The sequence below is a fragment of the Limulus polyphemus genome, unplaced genomic scaffold (assembly GCF_000517525.1).
Source record: "Limulus polyphemus unplaced genomic scaffold, Limulus_polyphemus-2.1.2 Scaffold1465, whole genome shotgun sequence".
NCBI classification, from domain to species: Eukaryota; Metazoa; Arthropoda; class Merostomata; order Xiphosura; family Limulidae; genus Limulus; species Limulus polyphemus.
Genome location: NW_013667075.1, coordinates 138,709 through 150,426, shown reverse-complemented (window position 1 = coordinate 150,426; position 11,718 = coordinate 138,709). Strand labels below are relative to the sequence as shown.

At 33.1% G+C, this 11,718-nt stretch overlaps 1 protein-coding gene across 1 annotated transcript in view; it reads right to left on the bottom strand.

Annotated features, from left to right (window-relative positions):
* Window positions 1-11,718, bottom strand: part of LOC111086825 (slit homolog 2 protein-like) — a gene marked incomplete at its 3' end in the record, with an annotated part of 189,243 nt that overhangs the window by 105,465 nt on the left and 72,060 nt on the right. The gene's annotated exons all lie outside the window — the stretch shown is intronic.

Here is an 11,718-nt window from a genome sequence, read left to right as displayed (position 1 = left end):
TCATCGATAAGAATGGAGACTATTTCATTTAATAAATGTTTTGTTTTGATATATAAGTTGTTCGGTTTTTTTTCATCTAAAATAAGGCGACATTATTTTCTTGACGACTTAATAAATCTTCATGTGTGTACGAATACATACAAATGTTAATTTACTAGTGTTGTCATTTGTACATTTATACTTTACTGAGGGTGTATTTTACTCAATTCAGGAACAAGTAATAATTTTATTTTGTAGTTATCTGAAAAAAGGTTTCCTTTCATTTTTAGGGGGAACAGAAAAGATATTCCCATTATTAAGTCGGCAGAAAAAGTGCTACTTTCTGTGTTAGGATCAACAGAAGAAGTAAACCATTCTCTTTGATGATAGACAGACGTTTTACTTACATTGTTAGACGGGTTGACAGAAGTAGTACTCGTTTCTTGGTTAGACAGTTCATCTTTCTTTATTAAAATCGGCAGGAGAAATGTTCCTATATTTGTTAGCGGACTAGTAGAAGTGCTTTCTTTATTAGGATTGACAGAAGAAGTAAATTTTTCGCTAGGATCGACGGAATAAGTATAATTTTCATTATTAGAATGAATAAAAGTAGTCCTTTTGTTAGGATCAACAGCAAAAGTAGTCTTCTTCTGTTATAATCGAGAGAAGTAGCAGTTCTTTTGTTAGTATCGACTGGATAAGTAATCCTTTCTTTGTTAGGATAGAAAGAATAAGTTAATTCTTTTTGTTTATTTGAGACAGATAGAAGACACGATCCTTTATTTGTTTTTATTAACAGAAGTACTCTTTGCATGTTGGTATCCATATGGCTTTTCTTTTAGAAACGACAGAAAAAGTTCTCCTTTGTTTGGGAGACCGAATATTTTTAATATTTAACAAAAATGGAAACTTTTAAAAACGTCATTAGTACCAAAATGAAGTATTATACCTTTAAGTTTCTTGTTCCATGGTATTTTACAGGAATATATCTATATTTTATATAAAGCTTCACCTATGTTTTTTAACCAAAAATATATAAAGAGCATTTTATAAGTCACATGCTAACTTTCTGTTTTCTATATATTGATTTTAAACATATTGCGTAACTCAACATTTGAACCAAAAACTATAACTGCTGTCACTAATGGTTGGAGACGGCTTGAATTGGTAATGAAGAAAAACTTTAATATAAGTTTAACATAACAGCAAATGTACAACGTTTCGACAAGGTTTTATTGTCACTATTATCAATCAATGTAAGTAAATTTCATTTAAAACTAATTTATGTTTTCCAAATCGAAATCAACAACGAAAAGATTAATGTACATCTAAAATCAATAGTTGGCTGTCGTCGATTTTCTTTGTTGCTGTTGTTGTTTTTAAAGAAGAAGAAGAAGAAAACGTTCTGCAAGAAACAAACGTTTTTGTGCAAGTCAGTCATACTACAGAATAGTGCAATTCAGAGAGAGAAGCATGCCAGTCTTCTGTCATACAATGAAACGGTTGATTCACATCTTCAGCACAGAAATCCGACATGATAGAAAAACTTTTTGAAAAGTAGTCTTAAATCAGATCATGTGGTACATGGTCTCAAAACAATCAATCTCGTAAATCAAAGAGCCTTTATAAAGTATCATATTGATTAATATACACGCATAAAATCATATAATATACAATATAAAATATATCCCATCAAAAACAAAACGAGGCAAGAACTAACACGTAATGTTAATAAGCACAAGTTAAATTTCCTCAAAAAACATTATAGTCGTTAAGCATATCAGTACTTGTAGCGCCAGGTGACAAACCGTTAACAGCATTAGGAAACTAAAATGTTGATACTCGGGGCAAGCATGTTTGGTGTGACGGGGATTCGAACCCGCGACCCTTAGATTGTGAGTTGAGCGCCCTAACCACCTGGCCATGTCGGGCCAAGGCCAGAAAGAGTCATCTGAGAAGTTACAAAATAATTCGATTTTAATTGAATTACTTAAATTAACTGCTGAGTGTTTTCAGCCGTTGGGGGCGTTATAATGTAACGGTCAATCCCACTATTCGTTGGTAAAAGAGTAGCCCAAGAGTTGGCGGTGGGTGGTGATGACTAGCCGCCTTCCCTCTAATCTTACACTGCTAAATTAGGGAAGGCTAGCGCAGATAGCCCTCGTGTAGCTTTGCGCGAAATTCATAACAAACAAACTTTCTGACTTTACGGTGATAGCAGACGGATATGACGTAGTAATATCGCTTGCGAGACGCATTAATTGTGATTTAGTTGAGTGATATTTCTTTTATGCTTGAACAAAATGGCCTTCGAAGCTATATTTTGATGTTATAAAATTCATTCACTAATTTTCTTCCTTTTTAGCACTTTTCTTTTTGCTTTACTTTTTAGCATTAAGTTGTCTCGCAGGCTTTGTAAAATATACAACAAAGTGTATTATTAACAAATTCAATACTCCCTTTCAAATAATTAACTCCACTTCTGTGATCTAGCTAGCTATCTTCGAATACCGCGACTTATAGCGAAGAAATCTGAAAAAAATATTAACATAATGTGAAAAAGAAATCAACTAGAAACTTGTTCGAGCACCTTTCAAGACTAGGTTTTAATACGAGTTTATGAATTAAAAAGTATACATGCAACTTTGTTTACACAATATCTATAAATACGTTTATTTAAACATGAGCTCATCTAATGCATAATGTATGGTACTTTGGTACAAAGACTCATACCGTTTTATTTCTGTTGTTTAACACTTTCTACATGTTTCATACCTATTTCCGTGGTTATGCGTGTCGATACATATTAGCGTTATTTGTGATCAACGTGTGCAGTAGTTCACACAACAAGACATACACATGTTTTGTTGCAAGCATGCTAATCAAATTTGACATTTTTTGCTGAATAAATGATGTTAAAGAAGACACTTTGTTGAAAGGCAACTCGAAAGAATGTTATTCATGACCTGAATACTAAACTAACTGGTGAAAGTAGAATTAAATATATATTCAACAGGGCAGGCGAATATGTGAACGCAAGGTTAATTGGAGCAGTGAGAGAAATGCAAAGAAAGAAAGAAACATAAAACACTGTTGTTTATTATAGAAGTTGTTCTTTCCATCTCTAATCTTTCTTTTATATGTCTTAAGTTGAAGACTATTTTAGAGACTCTTACAAGTCTTGGTAGATTATTTGATCTTAAAATACAACGTTGTATTACATTAAGTTTGAAACTTGAAATGTCGAGCGTTTGGGCGGGAACACTGTTAATATTACCCAAGTAGTTGGTGAAAATATTGTTAATCCTATCCAAGTAGTTGGTGTGAATATTGTTAATCCTACCCAAGTAGTTGGTGTGAATATTGTTAATCCTACCCAAGTAGTTGGTGAGAATATTGTTAATCCTACCCAAGTAGTTGGTGAGAATATTGTTAATCCTACCCAAGTAGTTGGTGAGAATATTGTTAATCCTACCCAAGTAGTTGGTGAGAATATTGTTAATCCTACCCAAGTAGTTGGTGGGAATACTGTTAATCCTACCCAAGTAGTTGGTGAGAATAGTGTTAATCCTACCCCTATTCTCACCAACTACTCGGGTAGGATTAACACTATTCTCACCAACTACTTTGTTAATCCTACCCAAGTAGTTGGTGAGAATAGTGTTGATCCTACCCGAGTAGTTGGTGAGAATACTGTTAATCCCACTTGTCAACATGTTTTCTGCTCCTGTTCTAAGAATCCCTCGATTAGATCTACGCTTGAGAATCTCTCTGTGGAATGAACATAAATTGAAAGTTTCAACAAAATCTCGTTCATTCTTGTAAACCATTACAATTCTTAAACTTGTCTCAAAAATTAAGTTATTCTTTACTGGTATGGTAGAATGAAAGACAGAAGAAACCAATTAAACAGATTAATAATAACATCTCAATGCAATGTACATTGCGCAGGACCTGGTGGATATGCCGTATTGACCAGCATCATGTTGTTAGGATACAAGCTTGTATATCATAGACGGTTTCTACGTTACATAAGAACTTTGTCCACCTGACGATTTTTGTTTTCTACGTTACACTAGAACTTTATCCACCTGACGATTTTTGTTACGTCATTATTGCCAGTCTTTACACAATCAATGTAGATAGTTTGTAAGTAACAGATATATATATATGTATGGTTCTAATTAACTGCAAAGTTTGAATACTTTATAGATATCATGGATCGATTATTATTGAATAATAATTGTATGGAGTAAGTGAAATAATCTGAATAGATGTACAACGCGAAAATTCCAAAGATAAGTTTCTTCTGGACCAACTAGATATTTACAATGTAATAGTGGCACAGCGGTATGTCTGCGGAATTACAACACTATAATCCGGGTTTCAATACCCATGGTGGGCAGAGCACGGATAGCCCATTGTATAGCTTTGTACTTAATTACAAACAAACAAACAAAAACTAAATAATGTAAAGAATACATTGCTGGTATTCATCGTTATACATTGTTTGGTGTCTTGACGTCACAAGTTGTTGTGAGGAACTGGCAGTTCCAAGTTCAAGGACATTTGGCAGAAGAACCCAGGTGCAAAAAGATCGAACATAATGAATGGCAATCGGCCAAAAGTTTCGAGTTTGTCAGCGATTTCAATTTTTACTACGTGAAGCCGGCGCCAAAGTACCTTGAAAACCTCGCACAGATAACCATATGTGTTATTTCAATATACTTATCTATGGAACACTAAATGATTGTCTCAATTTACAATGCATAGGTAGCCTATGATACAAAGTAAATAAATCATTAATTAAAACGTAATGATCGATTTTCACAACCAGTGGATATCTGAGTTTGTATATAACATAATTCACCAAGATCCAGTAAAACATAGTTTAAATCTGAGCTAATGGTAAATGCTGACGTGTACAAAAACTTTTATTAATTTGATAGTCTGGTATAGGCATTCCATGCAAATAATTTTATGTGTCTTGTAATTAATTGTCCGAATTCTATCAAAGCTGCATGCTGTTGATAAGAGTGATTAAAGTGGTAACGACATTCCTCCTTCTTCATCATCTACAGTTAATATATACAGAAACTATATATTAATGTACAGTGACTAAACGTTTTATAAACAATTACTGAGAAGCCCGTAGAATCCTTTAAACAATAATATAGAAGTGAAAGTATTACAATAAGTGTTTATGTGAGAGAATATAAAAGCCTAGACAGTCTGACCTATTGTAAGTAGCTATGTATACGAAAAAAACAACTTGTAAGAATTGGAAATGTTAATTCATGTCGCATCATCATACCGAAGTTTGGATCTAAGTTAATGTATGATTTAGTGTACTCGTGGAGAAGGTAATATGATCTCGTATAAATTAATGAGAAACATCTCGAACTCTAAACTTTAATTTATTTTCAATTAATTTCCACTTATAGGTAGCTCTTGCTATAGTCGGTTCTTATTAGTCAACATGAGAGATAAGTAGCCATTTGATAACTCTGTGAGTGGTAATAATTCGTTGCGAAAATCATCTTTCGTTTAAGATTAATGTTAGGCTTTTATCTTAACATTTCACGCCCCAAAATGATGCAAAGCTGCTAAATAAACCAGCAGACAATTATGTAGAACAAGGGCTGTTGATTACAAGCATAGCTCACTGTGAGGATCGCGTGTTCATATACGCTGTAGTTGTCAGTTTTATCACTGAAATGAATATTCATTAAATGTTATTAATTGTAGCATCTTCGGCTTGCAAGAACAGAAGTCGATGTATGCATTTCCAAAAATTCGTAAATTTATATGATGTAAACAGTTATTAACACAATACAAAGAGTAATTTACTTATGAAAGGTATACGTAGTGTTACCACAAGGGTAGGTTCTAGTTTTAACTTTAAGTGAATGTAGCATGAACCTTATTTCAAAAATCCAATAACATGGGTTTAATACTTTATATATTTCTATCAGTCAGACATGTAATATACGAAGCATATGATTTCAAATACATAATAAATAAACTGATAATAAAATATAACTGTTTGCCTCTCCACAGCCAGTTTATTTATAACATATTCTATTAAAAGAAAAAAACAGCGAAAGAAATATTGATTAAATCTATGTTATGGTTCAACAAAACGTTTTATTAATTTCATAGTCTAATATATGAAAGTAACTTTAGTTTATTTGTTTTGTAAGTTAAATCTCTGAATGCTGTATGTAACAAGCTGAATCACTTATAACATCAATATTTTGCCCCACTTCTTTTATAATATATTAACTCGCCTCACGTAGGCCTAAATTTAAAGTGTGTTGATTTAAAAGCAGTTGTAAAATATGTTTTCACTACCTTATTATGACAGTAAACATTTTTTTTTAAATTAGATAGTGATAGAATAAGTACACTAGTGAAGATGGACAACACGAATTACTTTTATTAAATTGGTCTACAGTACTGAGGAACTCTAAGCTTAAAGCTTCATTAGCAGCTTCATCAATTCTTCAGCTAATTCCTCAATATTTCAAGTCTGTGAAGTACATTGACTGATAAAACTTAGTTTCTTGGCATTAATTTACAAAGAAACTATAATTATTGGACTTCAACAAAAATTTATTATTCATGAATAGGTAATCTTTTATAGCTCGCGGGTTCGAATCCTCGTCCCACCAAACATACTCGCCTTTTCAGCCTTGGGGACGTTATAATGTTACGGTCAATCCCACTATACGTTGGTAAAAGAGTAGCCCAAGAGTTGGCGGTGGGTGATGATGACTAGTTGCCTTCCCTTTAGCGCAGATAGCCCTCGTGAAATTCAAAACAAACAAACGTTTATATCATTCACAGTTAAGTTAATTTTTTTTCAAAAATTAATAATATTTTTGAATTGCACTTTTCTTTATCTTGCTGTTTGGACGCATGCTTCTTTAAATATAATCAAGAACACTGTTATTTATTGTCACTACTTCACTGACCTTTGTATAGCGTCTAATTGCACCTACTTGCAAAAAGTCATGTGAATATCGTATACAAACTTGCTGTTTTCTGTTGAAGTCAAGACAGTTCTAAACGCTCGCGTGTAAATCAACTAGCAAACTCTATAGAATCAACGCTTTGTTTACACGTAAAAGAAAAATATCTGATTAATAATTAAATGCTGAGCAAGTTCCCAAATGAGACGTAAAACATGGGATCTAGAAATGAGACGTAAAACCTGGGATCTAGAAATGAGACGTAAAACATGGGATCTAGAAATGAGACGTAAAACCTGGGATCTAGAAATGAGACGTAAAACCTGGGATCTAGAAATGAGACGTAAAACCTGGGATCTAGAAATGAGATGTAAAACATGGGATCTAGAAAAGGTAGAATGATTTTATTTCAACTTCAATTTACTTATTTCACCTCATTTTCAAAAAGTTTTAAATCTAATAATTGATATAACTGTTTATGAAATACTGTGAAGAAGTCCCATAATTCCAGTAATAATTCTTGAAATTCCAAGATGTTCCAAGAATAACATGGTACTGTATAATAATTCTTGAACCTTCACGGCATTTCTGTTAAATACCACAAGCCTGTAACAATAATTCTTCTAACCCGACGATGTTCCAACGATAATTATAGAAATCCTATGGGATTTCAATAATAGTTCTCGAAATCAAATTCTACTGCAACTATACTTCCTGGAATCCCACAATGTCGCAATGGAAGTTTTCAAATCCTAGGGTACTGTAACCAAATTTATTTCTCAATTCCACAATGTTACAACAATAATTCCTGAAATTCCAAAAGAGTACAAAATATTCTTGAAATTTCATAGTACTGCAACAATAACTCTTAAAAATCAATAAAGTTACAAAAATACAGCTCTTGGTATTCCACATTATTAAACAATAAATTATCGAAGCTCACAATGTTAAAATAATTATTCCAATTCCACGATATTGTAACAATAATTTTTCCTTTTCAGAGCTCTCATACTTAACAATTTGATTGATGGAAGATTAACTGCATCGTTTGTTCACTTCTCTCGTAATTCCAGGGCGATTCTCACAACAGTATCATTGACTGAACTTCGTAGATGATTTTATGATCTCCCTTATATTTAAAATGGTGTTTGTTATTGTCTCCATAGGCTGAACAAATTGACATATCAGATCTATATGATAGATTACACATATATATAGAAACAGTATATCTTTATTTTTCTTGCATAACGAACAGACAATTAAAACTAACCTGGGAAACAAACTACAAGGTGCGAATGATAAAATGTATACCAGTGGCGAAGATACATTCTCTATCAGTATGAATCTCTGTTAGAAAACCACGTCGCGAAATGACTCCAAGTAAAACTAAAAATATAACACAAAACTTAGGAGCAGATATGGATGCTCAAGTCCACAATATCCCACATTTGATATTATTATTCACTGTCTGCAGCTAGTTGTGAGAAGATAACAGAAAATAGAGGAAAGAGGGAAAATCAAATAGGCTAATACAAATAACCAACTGAAAGTGGTAAAGAAATTTTATTTGTTGAAATTGGAACTTCAGCCCTATAACACTCACATATTTCAATGAACTAAATAATGAAAATTAACACATTTAGGATAATAAATACTGCTATTAGGAGAACGAAAACTGGAATTTATCTTATAAATTCAAATAATACACTATTATATCCATTTCCTAACTGGCTCAAATATATGAGTGTTTTTCAATAATCACATATTTTATTTAACATGCATGTACTAATCACACAAAGTTACCTTACCACAAAATTACCTTGCTACAAAGTTACCTTACCACAAAATTACCTTGCTACAAAGTTACCTTACCACAAAGTTACCTTGCTACAAAGTTACCTTACCACAAAATTACCTTGCTACAAAGTTACCTTGCTACAAAGTTACCTTACCACAAAGTTACCTTGCTACAAAGTTACCTTGCTACAAAGTTACCTTACCACAAAGTTACCTTGCTACAAAGTTACCTTGTTACGTGGTGAGAACCAATAAAGTCATGAAGTGTAATCAAAGTAGCTTACACATTTTAGACAGTTTGGTGTAAAACTTTCTATGTTAGAGATTTAGTTTTAAGTTTCACTAACATTTTAAATTATCGATAATTAATATTTTACACATAATTTCATAAATAATGTTTTAAACGTATTTATGTTTAAGTTTAATCGTAAACGGTCTTTATTAACGAAAAAAATAGGCCAGTTTATTACAAACTTCACAATATCCAGGTAATTGAGAAATGTTGACTTTTTCGTATTAACATGAAGGAAGGCTACTATATTAAGTCTATACATTTTACAATAGCAATTTTCATCTTTAGAAAATACTTATATCAACAGCACCCACGGAACCAGAGTGTGGAGTGCGTTTGTGTGTGACAATGGGACGCGAACCACGGATACTCGGATCCACAGACCGCGATGTTACGCCCAGTCGTGTCCTAAAAGACCCACCATATAGCTATTTAGTAATAAATCACATAAACACAAGAACGTGTGACAATATGGAAGTAGAAGTAGTATAAAACTCGGGTCAAACGCTGTGGCAATATGGAAGTAGAAATGGTATAAAACTCAGGTCAAATGTTGTGGCAATATGGAAGTAGAAGTAGTATAAAACTCAGGTCAAACGCTGTGGCAATATGGAAGTAGAAATAGTATAACGCTCACGTCAAACACTGTGGCAATATGGAAGTAGAAATAGTATAAAACTCATGTCAAACACTATGGCAATATGGAAGTAGAAGTAGTATAAACCCCAGGTTAAACACTGTGGCAATATGGAAGTAGAAGTAGTATAAAACTCAGGTCAAACACTATGGCAATATGAAAGTAGAAATAATATAAACCTCAGGTCAAACACTGTGGCAATATGGAAGTAGAAATAGTATAACACTCACGTCAAACACTGTGGCATTATGGAAGTAGAAATAGTATAAAACTCAGGTCAAATGCTGTGGCAATATGGAAGTAGAATTAGTATAACATTCACGTCAAACGCTGTGGCAATATGGAAGTAGAAATAGTATAACATTCACGTCAAACACTGTGGCAATACGGAAGTAGAAGTAGTATAAAACTCGGGTCAAACGCTGTGGCAATATGGAAGTAGAAATAGTATAATGCTCTCTTCTACTTCCATATTGCCACAGTGTTTGACCTAGGGTTATACTACTTTTACTTCCATATTGCCACAGTGTTTGACGTGAATGTTATACTATTTCTACTTCCATATTGCCACAGTGTTTGACCTGGGGTTATACTACTTCTACTTCCATATTGCCATAGTGTTTGACATGAGTTTTATACTACTTCTACTTCCATATTGCCACAGTGTTTGACCTGGGGTTATACTACTTTTACTTCCATATTGCCACAGTGTTTGACGTGAATGTTATTAGTATAAAACTCATGTCAAACACTATGGCAATATGGAAGTAGAAGTAGTATAAAACTCAGGTCAAACGCACTGCTTGCGTGAGGAATGCAGATTCTGTATTTTTCTGACTGCATGATTCCGTCCAAACAAACAAGTAAAACTGCATTACATTAAAGCGAACCGACCGTGGATGGGTGGATGTGCACGTGCTCTATCCCACAGAAAGCCTGTTAGTGTTAACAAATATTTTAAACCTCATTAGTTAAAGCCTACATTGAAGACTATTCTGAATTCAAAGAAACGCCTTCCTTCTGCCTGCAGTAAAAATTTCTTCTTTCGTTACATTTCCCCCCAGTAACGGTAGAGACATTTGTCAACAACACGTGTGTTTGAAAATAAATCATCGTCGTTTAGATACAGTATTTTATCATGATATTGGAGATACCTCAGTGCCACGCGTAAACACCATTTCCATGTGGTCATGATTTATGTTTACTATGATACCATTTTTATTTACTCAACTTATTCCCGTACTATACACATTCTCAAATTACACAATGACTCAAGCCATTGCCTCAAAATACTCTTATTGTCATACGGCAGATATGTCATTTATATTATTAACAAATCTTCCAGTTGCACATCTTTCAAACAATGGTAGTAAAATCTGAAGCTAACAGTTACATGATTGCAGACATATATTACAACAAAACGAATACGTGGTCTAAAGCTATTTGTTTTTAGCTTACCAGAGAGTATGTTAAATGACTACTACGTTGTCATTTGTATACTACTAGTATTATACACTAGAATACTATACTAACAATAATTCCCTCCTGGAATTCACTTTGAATGGTTACTAGGATATCAATAAAGCCCTACTAAAGTTGAATATGAAATAGTTATATTCTACTATGGTTAGGCATTAAATAGGCGCTACGCTTGAAGTTATATTTAGTGAAGTTGTACATTAAATAACGACTACGGCAGCAGTTATTCCGAGTGAAGTGGTACATTAAATAACGACTATAATCTGGCAGCAGTTATTCCGAGTGAAGTAGTACATTAAATAACGACTATAATCTGGCAGTTATTCTATGGTGAAGTTGAACATTAAATAAAGACTAAAGCAGCAGTTATTCTATAGTGAAGTTGAACATTAAATAAAGACTAAACCAGCAGTTATTCTATGGTGAAGTTGAACATTAAATAAAGACTAAACCAGCAGTTATTCTATAGTGAAGTTGAACATTAAATAAAGACTAAACCAGCAGTTATTCTATAGTGAAGTTGAACATTAAATAAAGACTAAACCAGCAGTTATTCTATA